Consider the following 12,529-nt stretch of genomic DNA (forward strand, 5'->3'; position numbering starts at 1 on the left):
AAAATTTGTTCTCCAGGGAAACAAGAAATCCAATTTGGAATTTTGGTTTCCAGGGAAACAAGAACAATTTAAAGAATAACATATTTTTTAGGCAAAGCCAGTGAAAGCATTTAGCACTTTTTATACATCAAAAAAACATTTCAAATGAACTCTCTTCCTGTGAAAGAGTTTGCCGGTAGGTAGGTGTGTGTGTGTGTCGGTGTGCATGCGTGCGTGTGTGTGTGTGTATCGGTGTGTGAGTGTGTGTGTGTGTGTGTGTGTGTATGTGTGTGTGTGCGTGTGTGTCGGTGTGTGAGTGTGTGTGCGTGCGTGTGTGTGTGAGTGTGTCAGTGTGTCAGTGTGTGTGTGTGTCAGTGTGTGTGTGCGCTTGTGCATGCGTGCGTGCGTGTGTGTTTTAAACCAGTAAAAGGCAAATTATTAATGTTTAGGGATTTTTCTAAAGTAATACCTTTGGAATGTTATTAGTTAGGTGATAATTCATCTCCAACTACATTTGATGCTTCCTCTTGCTATGGCTATTATACAACAAATGTTTCAGTCTTTCCTGAATTTTAATAAGTTAAGTCTGCTTTATTTATATTCTGACTTCAACCAAATAAGCCATTTGGCAAGGCAGCAGGCTGCTTTAGCTGTGCTGTCAACGGGACCCTGTGTGACATTGTTTATCTGAACTGTACGGCGTCGTGTTATCGCAGGATAACAGGATTTGTTATGAGTGAATGGCAGAGTGATTCTTCTTGTTATTTGAATACTGGAAACTCCATGAACCTTTGTGGAGTAGTGTAGTAATTAAATACATGAGGATGGTCAAATAATCAACAAACTCTCAAAGGAAATGAGTGGATTGATTACAGCCATTCATTACAACAATTACATAGCACTGCATGTGCATTCATAAAATATTCTGTTTGCTACAATATATGGGAAAAAAAAATGTATTAATCAGAAGAATTCAGGGACCATTCCAGTAATTAATGATGACGGCAAGACAGATTCCAAAATGAGATCCGATACAAAAAAGTGATTCACTCTGAAGTGTTGTATATGATAACAAAGTCATTCAGCGTTAGGTCTTTTGACACTTGTACATTTCACACTCAACATATAAAAAGTCTTATCAAAGTCTTATTTTCCAATTTCCATGCAGAGTTTCAAACTCCCATATATGATTTCCAACAAAGCCTTAGACTTAGTGACTGTACCATCCCTGGGAGTGCTGCAAAACAGCCAGAGTGCTCTACTCTCACAGGGTCACATGGACATCAGATCTACAGACCACCTGAAACACCAACCAAGAGCAGGAAATCGAAAGCTTCCAACCCCAAGGAGACACACAAGTCCAGCTGTACACCTGTGCTCAGCAGTACAGTGGTGACAAACCAGGAATCTCATCAACTGGACCCCAGATTCATCCAAGCTGTCTCCACCAAGGTATATATGGGTGGGGAGACCCAGTATAAGTGCTCCAGCTGCCTCCGCTTCTATGGAAGCCTGGCGGGCCTCCAGCTCCACGTTGCACATGGCTGGAAGGAAGGATTCAGCTGCAGAGTTTTCTACCACAAACTCAAGGAAATGCAGGAGAAGAAGCGGGGACAAAAGAGTAGCCAGGCTTCAACCACAGACACCCAGACCCATTCCCTTTCTAATGAAAGTGATACCCAAAGTGGAAGATGGAAGAGCAAAACCAGCGAGGAGTTACTGGAACCAGCCAGAAAAAAGCCGGACGTGGCAGGTTCTATTCTGAAATGGCTGTCCAAAGTTGAAGGACCTGACACATACCAGTGATTACTGGCGCCCTCCATTCTGAACACAAACAAAAACAAGTCTATATCTCTATCATATGTTTCTTTATTACATTATTATGAAATACAGTAAACTATGATTGTATTTAATTAATAATAAAATATTAAAGCATATATAAGGCAAATCTGTTCAGTTTGTCATTTAGAATTTCAAATACATTGCGCACATTTGGACACCCACCCATCTATTAATATATCTTTTTTGCAAACCGATATAGTGGATTTGTTTTCTTCAGAAGAAAGCAACCCTTGCCATCATCAGAACTTACAAGTAACAGTTTGTTGTTCCTTTTAAATTGAAAACAGTTTTTACATTCATTTATAGACACATACATTTTTAATTGATCTTGGAATACCTACATAAAGTAGGGTTGGAGTATGGTTTTGGGGTTAAGGTTAGGGTTAGTGTTAGGGTATGGGGTTGGAGTATGGGGTTATGGTTAGGGTTAGGGTATGGTTTTGGGATTAAGGTTAGGGTTATGGTTAGGGTATGGGGTTATGGTTAGGGTTAGGGTATGGTTTTGGGGTTAAGATTAGGGTTAGTTTTAGGGTATGGGGTTGGAGTATGGGGTTACGGTTAGGGTATGGTTTTGGGGTTAAGGTTAGTGTTAGGGTATGAGTTGGAGTATGGGGTTACAGTTAGCGTTAGGGTATGGTTTTGGGGTTAAGGTTAGGGTATGGGGTTAGGGTTAGGGTTAGGGTATGTTTTTTGGGTTATATTTAGGGTTTGGGGTTAGGGTTAGGGTTAAGGTCAGGGTTAGTGTTAGGGTATGTTTTTTGGGTTATAATTAGGGTATGGGGTAAGGGTTAGTGTTAGGGTATGGTTTTGGGGTTAAGGTTTGGGTATGGGGTTAAGCTTAGGGTTAGCATTAGGGTATGGGGTTAGGGTTAAGATTAGGGTTAGTGTTGGGTTATGGGGTTAGGGTTAAGGTTAGGGTTAGTGTTAGGGTATGGTGTTGGGGTTAGGGTATGGTTTTCAGATTAGGGTTAGGGTATGGGGTTAGCGTTAGGGTATGGGGTTAGGGTTAAGATTAGGGTTAGTGTTAGGTTATGGGGTTAGGGTTAAGGTTAGGGTTAGTGTTAGGGTATGGTGTTGGGGTTAGGGTATGGTTTTCAGATTAGGGTTAGGGTATGGGGTATGGGGTTAGGGTTAGGGTATGGTTTTGGGATTAGGGTATGGTTTTCAGATTAGGGTTAGGGTATGGGGTATGGGGTTGGGGTTAGGGTATGGTGTTGGGGTTAGGGTTAGGGTATTTCAGATTAGGGTTAGGGTATGGGGTATGGGGTTAGGGTATGGTTTTCAGATTAGGGTTAGGGTATGGGGTATGGGGTTGGGGTTAGGGTATGGTGTTGGGGTTAGGGTATGGTTTTCAGATTAGGGTTAGGGTATGGGGTATGGGGTTAGGGTTTAGGGTATGGTGTTGGGGTTAGGGTATGGTTTTCAGATTAGGGTTAGGGTATGGGGTATGGTTAGGGTATGGGGTATGGTGTTGGGGTTAGGGTATGGTTTTCAGATTAGGGTTAGGGTATGGGGTATGGGGTTAGGGTTAGGGTGGTGTTGGGGTTAGGGTATTAGGGTTAGGGTTTAGGGTATGGTGTTGGGGTTAGGGTATGGTTTTCAGATTAGGGTTAGGGTATGGGGTATGGTGTTGGGTTTAGGGTATGGTGTTGGGGTTAGGGTATGGTTTTCAGATTAGGGTTAGGGTATGGGGTATGGGGTATGGGGTTAGGGTATGGTGTTGGGATTAGGGTATGGTTTTCAGATTAGGGTTAGGGTATGGGGTTGGGGTTAGGGTATGGTGTTGGGGTTAGGGTATGGTTTTCAGATTAGGGTTAGGGTATGGGGTTGGGGTTAGGGTATGGTGTTGGGGTTAGGGTATGGTTTTCAGATTAGGGTTAGGGTATGGGGTATGGGGTTGGGGTTAGGGTATGGTGTTGGGGTTAGGGTATGGTTTTCAGATTAGGGTTAGGGTTTGGGGTATGGGGTTAGGGTTTGGGGTATGGGGTTAGGGTTTGGGGTATGGGGTTGGGGTTAAGTGAAACCAGACATTAGCGTAGGTTAAAAAATAGGCAACTTATACACTAGGTTTAAAATGTGGGTCTGCATCTTTAAATTACAGATTTGAATGAACTCATGTTGGCATTTAAACTGTTTGGTTTCCCACATGTTGATGGGGGTTGACCTTTATGTAGGGGATACAATAATTGAGAAGGAGAGAAATGTGGGTGGAACATGTAAGTAAGATGCAACATGGCACTATCCTTTTTTGCTCTGTACACCTACTAATATTGTGTGCTCTCCCAGTTAAACCCACTTATTATTACACATGCCTTACATTCATATGAACAGTTTACTTGCTGTTGTGTTATCCTGATCAGCATTGTCTAAACTATATGAATAATAAAATAATAATAACAATGGAATTAGTCATTGACAGGAATATTAACAGAATGCACCACTATGCACCGCTGATTTAATAGGGTTCCTGTAAGGGTCACAGTTAGGGCTAGGGTTTATGGGGTCAGTTGGGTTCTGTGAAACCAACTGTTAATATAAGCCACAGTTTAATTCCCACATTTAACTTTCTTTTTTTTTATTCAAACACAATATTATAGACATTTAAAATAAGTAACAATTCCAAATCACACACCCTTAACCATCAGGTACAGTCCTCAAAAAATGTATTTGAACAAAATCTCTCATTTCAATTGAAAATGTTCCAATTTCAAGTCTTTCTGCAGAGAATTTCATAAAGCATCATTGTTTTGTGAATTGTAACTCCTCTATCCAGTGCAGAAACTGGAGCCACAAGAGTTGAAAGGTAACGACTGCATAACAATTCTAAATGGCATTTGTAGCTGTATGGAGGAAACCAGATGTTTGTGTATACTGCCTTATAAACCAGATGTTTGTGTATACTACTTTATACACAAACACACCAGTGTTTTCGACATTTTCAAAGAGGTCCCTTGGTGTAAGAACTGTTTTTCATTTTTGTAAATGTAGTGCTTGTCAATGATGAAATGGCACATGGAACAGCAAAACCCAGGCCTTGAGCCAAATGTGGCCCTCCAGACATCAGAATCTCCCTCCTTGAGCTCTGATTGATGTTTTGGGTTAAGCTACTGTTTAAAATGATATTAGTTGCAAATTAAACACAAAATAGAAGTTGACAATATTGATGTAACAGGCAGAGTTTTGTGTATGCCCCTATGTATTGTGACCCCTGCTTAAAAACATTGTAACTGCTTGAGCAAAGACGCCTCCTGTAAGGATTATGAATTAAGCATGGAATTAATTACTTTCTCATGGTGTAAGGATGAGACCAGACCATGTTTACAATGTTTACCATTTATTAGTTCCAAATACCCACATATCAATACGTGCCACTAGTATCAACAGAGATAGTCAATTGATTAAGTTACCTTAACCCCTGGGGAGAGCCTCAGGCTTATACACTGATGGTCCATGATGATCCTGGAGGTACCGGTTGTTTATCTGTATGTGTATGTCTCCACAATGTGCCTGGTATTTATACTATAGTAGGCTCAAAACATACGTTACTGTGGTTAATTGTTTACCATATTTTCCTTTCCCATACATTTCTGGACATGATTTATCATTCATCATTCAACCTAAGTTACCTGCGCAACTCTACTTATGCCCAAGTTACATCCAACAAAGTGGTTTAACATTATCAGCACATTGTCTTTCGGGGAGGAAGGAGAGTGAAGAAAAGGCATAACAAGTCAGCCAGTAGAGGATGAGCAGAGAGGGTGAGAGGGAATATAAGGTGACACGAGGGATTGGAGATAGGAAGGGGCAATTTGATGAATAGAGCACTAGGCAAGAGCAAGGGTCTTAAATTGGATGCGAGCAGAGAAATGTGGAGAGTGTGAATCAGAGGGGTTTGGAGAACACCAGTGGAGCAGTAGAATTATGAATAAGTTGAAGTATAGCTGAAGCAGGGAGACCAGTCAGCAGAGAGTTACAATAATCCAATCTAGAAAGAACACAATCTTGGACCAGGAGTTGAGTGGAATAAGTAGATAGAAAAGAGCAGATTATATAGATGTTGATAAGAAAGAAACGACGAGTACATGTTAGTGAAGAGATGTGTTGAGAATAGGAGAGGGAAGGGTCCAAAATAACACCTAGGTTATTGGCAGAAAGAGGAGGAGGAGAAAGATTGATAGCATCAAGAAAGACAGAGAAAAAGTAGAAGGAAAGGAGGTCAGATTTAGAAATTGAGTTTTAGATGATTTGAATGTGTCCAAGATGAGACTGCTGAGACAATCTGAAATGTGGGAGGAGACATGAGAGTCAAAGGAAGGAAAAGAGAGAATGATCTGAGTATCATCAGCATGTGGTGATAAGAGAAGCCAAAAGAGGAGATATACAGTGCAATACATAGAGGATAGCTGGCATCACAGAGAAGATAGCTGGCATCACACAGACGATAGCTGGCATCACAGAGAAGATAGCTGGCATCACAGAGAAGATAGCTGGCATCACACAGAAGATAACTGGCAACACAGAGAAGATAGCTGGTATCACACAGAAAATAGCTGGCATCATACAAAGGATAGCTGTAGACACTTAATGCAGTTTTCTGTTAATGATGTTTCTAACAATAAGTTGAAAATGGAAATATGTTGGGTGACCTTTACTTCAACCACTTATCTGTCTAGTAATCATTTGCAAGGTTCAAACCTATCAAATTTTAGGAGTGATTACTATTCATATGAAAGTGAAGTGATTTGTTTTTGAGATGCTCTGATCAAAGCCTTTTTTGTCTTTCTATTTGGCAGGTGGGTTAACAATTCCAGACCCTAATGTACAGCAGCATTTTCATTTAAATATAGTACTAGTTTTTGTATGACGATTGGGTGTCATTTGCAGTATTTATGATGTCACCATATTTTTCTATGTCACAAAGGAAATATGGAGTCATTTGGAACAGTTATTTGGAACTATGGTCTCCAGGGAAACACAGAACCAAACATTCTTATTAAAAACATAAAATAGTCTGTTTGGCAGAGTTCACATCTTTAATAGGATTTAATTTTTTATCATAAAAAATGGACCTTTCAGCCCCCAGAAGACAGAAGGACTCCTTTACTTCACTGAAAACAAGACATAAACACCTTCCAGGTAAATATCCAAACAAATACAACAATTTGGTCTAATAGTCACATGTTTGATTCAAGCCCCTCTGGAGGGCTAAAGCATCCTTCAAACACATGATATGACTCATGTGGTACCGCTACCTAATCTACACCCTGTAACAACCTATTTGAGCCTTCGACAAACCGATTCTGCATTTTGTAAAGCACTGTAAGAGACACATATTAAATAATACTAAAAAACACACTACCTGTTTTAGCACCAGGCTTAATTCACATTAATCGCACTGCACTTGAGCATTTTATTTTCTTTGTGAGCAGATAATGCTTCCCCTTCCTAAGCATAACAAAACATTTGTTTTTTTTTGTTCCTTTCAGGTTTTGCAACTTCAAGCCACAGTCCCAAGGAACTACTCAAGCCCATTTTATTTTCCCTCTCTGCCCGACCTCCAAAATGGTCAGAGAGCCCGGTTACTTCCAAGACTGGCATCCCATTGCTCCAACAGCATCTTTACACATTGCCACGAAAGCCTTCTCAGAATCCCATAGATGACGACTGCAACTCAAAGTCCCCTCTTCATGGAACATTTGAAGAATCTGGCCTCCTAGACTTCAAATTCATTCGGACCATCTCCTCCAAGGAATGCATGGGTGGGGAGGTCCATTACAAGTGCGCCAGCTGCCTCCGATATTTTCGAAGTCTGGGGTTCCTCCAGACCCACATTGTAAATAGTTGGAAAGAAGGGTTCAGCTGCAAGGTCTTTTACCAGAAGCTGAAGGAAATTCAGGGCAAGAGACATCTGAAGCGAAGCCAAGAGAACTTCATGCTGCCAGCCACCAAGATACAGCACTTCTCTCCACTCATCGGCACAGGAGCCCCAAGTAGATCGAGCAAGACCAAAGTTAGCTGGGACTTATCCGAGGTGAAAAGGAAGACTGATGCAATTCAGAAGTGGCTTTTAGAAATACAGTAGCCAGACACAACTCACTGATAATTGTCATTAAACCAGATGTAAGGGGGTCTTTAATACACACACACACACACACACACACACACACACACACACACACACACACACACACACACACATATATAAACACATATTTTTTTAAAGAAAATAATGAAATATTTATAGTAGTTTACTACCTTTACTACCTTTGTGGTTAAAAGTAATAAAAGCCTTAAGTACTTTATATAGCGTGTTTGTCATTTATTCTAATAGGACAGATTAATAGAAGAAATCTATTTTAAGTTTCTAGGTTAAAAGCCATATCCCTCAAGCCCTTGGCTGGTATAATATGTTAGATAAAAGAAATGAAAGGGGTGTAATCTATATCCAACTATGGCTGAAGGTTTTGTATCAGCTAGAATGTTAGGATTGAGACAGAATAAAAAAAAGAACTATATGAGCATAATTTAGATCTTTTATTTAACATCACATATTCAAAAACACTACAAAAAGTTGCCTTTTCTAATATTTCCAGATAGGACAGGTCTTGAGAGCTAAACTCAATACCCAATCAGCAACCCTACTGCCCTCCCCCTAGTTACTGGAATGTTAAATATAATGGGAAATAAAAATATGGTATCTAACGTGTATAAACTATTAAGATTGTTGTGTGGTGATGTTTGTATTCCAGTAGATACATGGAAGACAGACTTACACATCAGTGGCAATATTGATTTCTGGAAAGAAGCCTGTACTCAGACCTTCTCACTCTCATGCAATTCTAAAATCAAACTTATTCAATACAAGGTACTACACAGGACTCACTACAACTGGAAGAGACGTTATCTAATGGGACTACTTCTGGCCATGTCCGATTGGTGATCTCGCTGCCCTCGAGTTTTCTCTCCATCAGTTAAAATTCCTGCTTCTTTCTCTAACAATAGCAAAAAAATGTTATTTTACAAAACTGGAAGATTGGATTGGATTAATCTAATGACTGAACATGCAGCCCTTGAAAGACTGGCTGCAAAAATACAGGATAAACCTCTGAACTCAATCTTGTCCAGAACCAATTTTTAACCTTTTAAACAGTTAATACAGATGCCTTATTCATTTGGATTTCTACTTATTTCCAACTCATACTTAGCAACATATGTTACCCTTGTGCGTCAATGGGAAGAACCTGAAGAGTTAAAGGTCTGGTTGATCTACATTACCTCTGCTCCCTTTATGTGGAGCAGCAGCAGTTACAAATAGCCACCATCCTGCCTAAATAATTACCCTCCGTCCTTCGCAAAATACTGGGGACGACACGTGACAGAATCAGTTAATCAATTACCAGTCCCATCGACCGATGTGGACACTGTTCCTAAGCAGCTGAGTCATGTCACCTCTCTTCACAAGCAATCTGAACAATTAGAGTTGCCGAGTGACACAAAGAGAGGCTTAGACAGACCTTTTGAAATCAAATCGATGCTGTAGATCGGCAGGTGCTCTTGAATAAGTTGTGCCATAGGGGCCTCAGCAGGAAGGTAGAAACCCGGTTTTAATAATTGCTTAAGCAGCTGAAAGCAAGCTGGCAAGGATGAAGCTCTCACTCTACCCTGCTGAGGGTCAGCAGGGGGCGGTCTGACCAGGTTCTGTCCTTGATCACACTTTACGTAAAAAATGTTTGTGTGGGATGTTGTAATCTTATGTAATTAAAGGATAATACCTCACCATTCAGAACAATCTTGCATTAAATAACCACCTTTATTATAATACAAAATCTTACATATTTTCAAAAACTTTGAACCCAAACAATGGGCGAATAAAAATAAAAGTAGTTGGGGCACATCCCTTTGAGCATCTCCGTGCTGCCTGACAAAAAACAAACAATAAAAAAATAAATCTATGCGACGTGTTCATCCCAGTAAACAAAAATTATTTAGGCAGAGGGGCACCATATACTCCCCCCTCAAGCTTTATATTAAAATCTACAGATAGTTATGACCTAGCATATGTTAAAAGGTAAGAGTAAATAGCTTCCAATGCCATTTTGAGATATGTATTACATTTCCCTTGAATAGAAAAGCAATACACTGTAGTCGCATGCTATGTGAGTGTGAAGTACAGTGAAACATGTAGTTTCAGATGAACAGAAGTGCAGTTGCTGTTGCAATAACCCATTAACACAGAAATTACATTTTAGAATATTAATATACACTTTTTTTTTTTTTTTAAATCAAGCAGTTGTAAAATATAGCGCACAGATAGCAAAGTCTTACAACACAGTGCATTCAGAAATAGAGCACCAGATTATTTCCGGTGTAGGGGTAGAAAGTGATACGTTATCAGAATGTGGTACGGATACCAAAACGTGACCCATGTAAGGTCATAAAATGGTACACTTTCAAAAAGTGGTGCGTTTGTATTTCAAGGCTTTTAATGCATGTGCCAGTTTATGTACCAGTTCTCTTTGTTCCGTTTTTCAATATATACACTGATAGTGGCATAGCCTATAATACAGTGTGAAGCAAGAAAGTATTGAATAGGCTATAGAACTATGCTTGCTTTAAATATTTATATTTCAGAACCATTAGTTGTGTTTAAGTTGCTACAGACCTTAACATTGCGTGAAAACAATATGCAGATTTAAGCTTGTGGAATCTACATTACTTTCAAATTTTTACATGTGATTGTATTCCCTCATTTAGATGGATAGAATATATAATAATTGTATTGAATGAGGTGTATATGCATGCTGCCTGTGTGCACTGTATACCAAGGTCTCAACATTGGATATGTTATGTTGGCTGTAGGTAGATAATAAAGTTTGGAGATACAATAGTGTTTACAGCATACCTATTCACTCTATATAGCAATGTTACCATGTAAATGTAAGCAATGCTAATATGTACAGTCGTCCCCTGCCCCCAGGGATATCAATACTAGAACAATTAGCTTTAATTTTAACACAAGGCACAATAGGCCTGAACACTGGGTTTCAGCGAGTTTGTGGGGTATTGCCTTGTAATGATTATGTTTATGAACACTACCTAACCTTAAACTATATTCATTGGCTCGCCACCTATGCTTAACCATCTCTTTGCCCTTTTTTTTTTTTTTTTTTTTTTTAGATATTTATATTTCTAACAATTATAAGAGGGTCAGGTGAGTCTTTTGACTAATGTAGTTTGAATTGCAATAGTGGAGAGCGCGGTGAAGACGTAAAATCGAAACTCCTGGCTAGTGTGAACAAGAAGGTAAACATATTCTCAAATGTATTATTTAAGGGAAGAAAACGTGACTGGCCTCTTGTTAAACTGAGTCAATGAACCATAATAATTGCACAGAGACTCCTGTTTGACCAAGTTTAAACTGAAGATACAACAGCTTTCTATCTTTCCCATACCAACGTTGTCAAACCATGATATTTTCTTTTGAATGTAATTTTTCCATCTCTTCTAAATGAGCCATTTTTTTTTTCAAATAAGCAAAAAAACTAACAAACAAACAAACAGTGTGATAGTACAACACATGGAGATACTGATTTTGACTTAAGACGATGTAATTTTAAACTTGATGAACTACTGGGTTTTCAGTAGTTCATCAAGTTTATCTAATGAGCCAAAAACATAAAACAGCAAGTCATGTGCTTTTGGACATTGACTGTGATGCAACATCTGCATCTGGACCAGCAGTGAACCCACCTGATCCTGAAACTGAAACCCCTGCCAGAACTGGACCACGGGGTATGCTTTATTAAATACCCATAAAGTGAAAGCACAGGGTATGCTTTATTAAATACCCATAAAGTGAAAGCACAGGGTATGCTTTATTAAATACCCATAAAGTGAAAGCACGGGGTATGCTTTATTAAATACCCATAAGTAAAAGGGATTTAGCAAAATGGTTTGTTGTTGGTTTATTTATATTTTCTTATGTTCTGTACCTGCATCATTATCATCAGCTTATTGATGGTTGATGATGTAAATGATTATGCTTTAATGTGCTAAATCCAAATGTTTAGCGTGAAGATCTCAGATTGATTTGGAGCAGTAGATTTTCAATTTATTGTAAGCACTGGAGCAATCTTTTAATTAACACAAATCTTGACACGAGTCATTGTAGTACATGAGTGTAATGCAGGCTTTTTATTTAATTATATTTCAAAGAGAGAAGACCCAAAAGACCCAAGGTTCTACTGCAAGATCTTTTCAGTCATTGCGGTATGAAGCACATTCGTGGTTAGAATAATCTGAAAGCAGTGATGTGCTCCACTGCTTTGCCTGTCGCTACTTTGGCCCCCCCCCCCAGATCACCTCCTGACCCAGCTTTCACTTCAACAGGGTACTCCAACTGGAAAAAGACTATGTATAAAGATAGTGGATTTGCATTGCATGTAAAGTCAGAGTGCCATGCACAAGCAATGGGAGCCTGGAAAGACTGCAAGATGAAGGCAGAAGCTAACACCTCTGTATTGCAGCAGATTAATAAAGACTACAAGAAGAAGGTCCAAGAGAACTGACAATATTGCAGAAGCGCTACTTTAAACTTCATCACAAAACATTGCTCAAAGGGAACATCAGGAGTCAAAACAGTCAGAAAATAAAGGTAACTTTCTAGAAATTCTACATTTGATTAGCAAGCATAATACACATGCAACAC

This window comes from Polyodon spathula, chromosome 3 (assembly GCF_017654505.1).
Source record: "Polyodon spathula isolate WHYD16114869_AA chromosome 3, ASM1765450v1, whole genome shotgun sequence".
NCBI lineage: Eukaryota > Metazoa > Chordata > Actinopteri > Acipenseriformes > Polyodontidae > Polyodon > Polyodon spathula.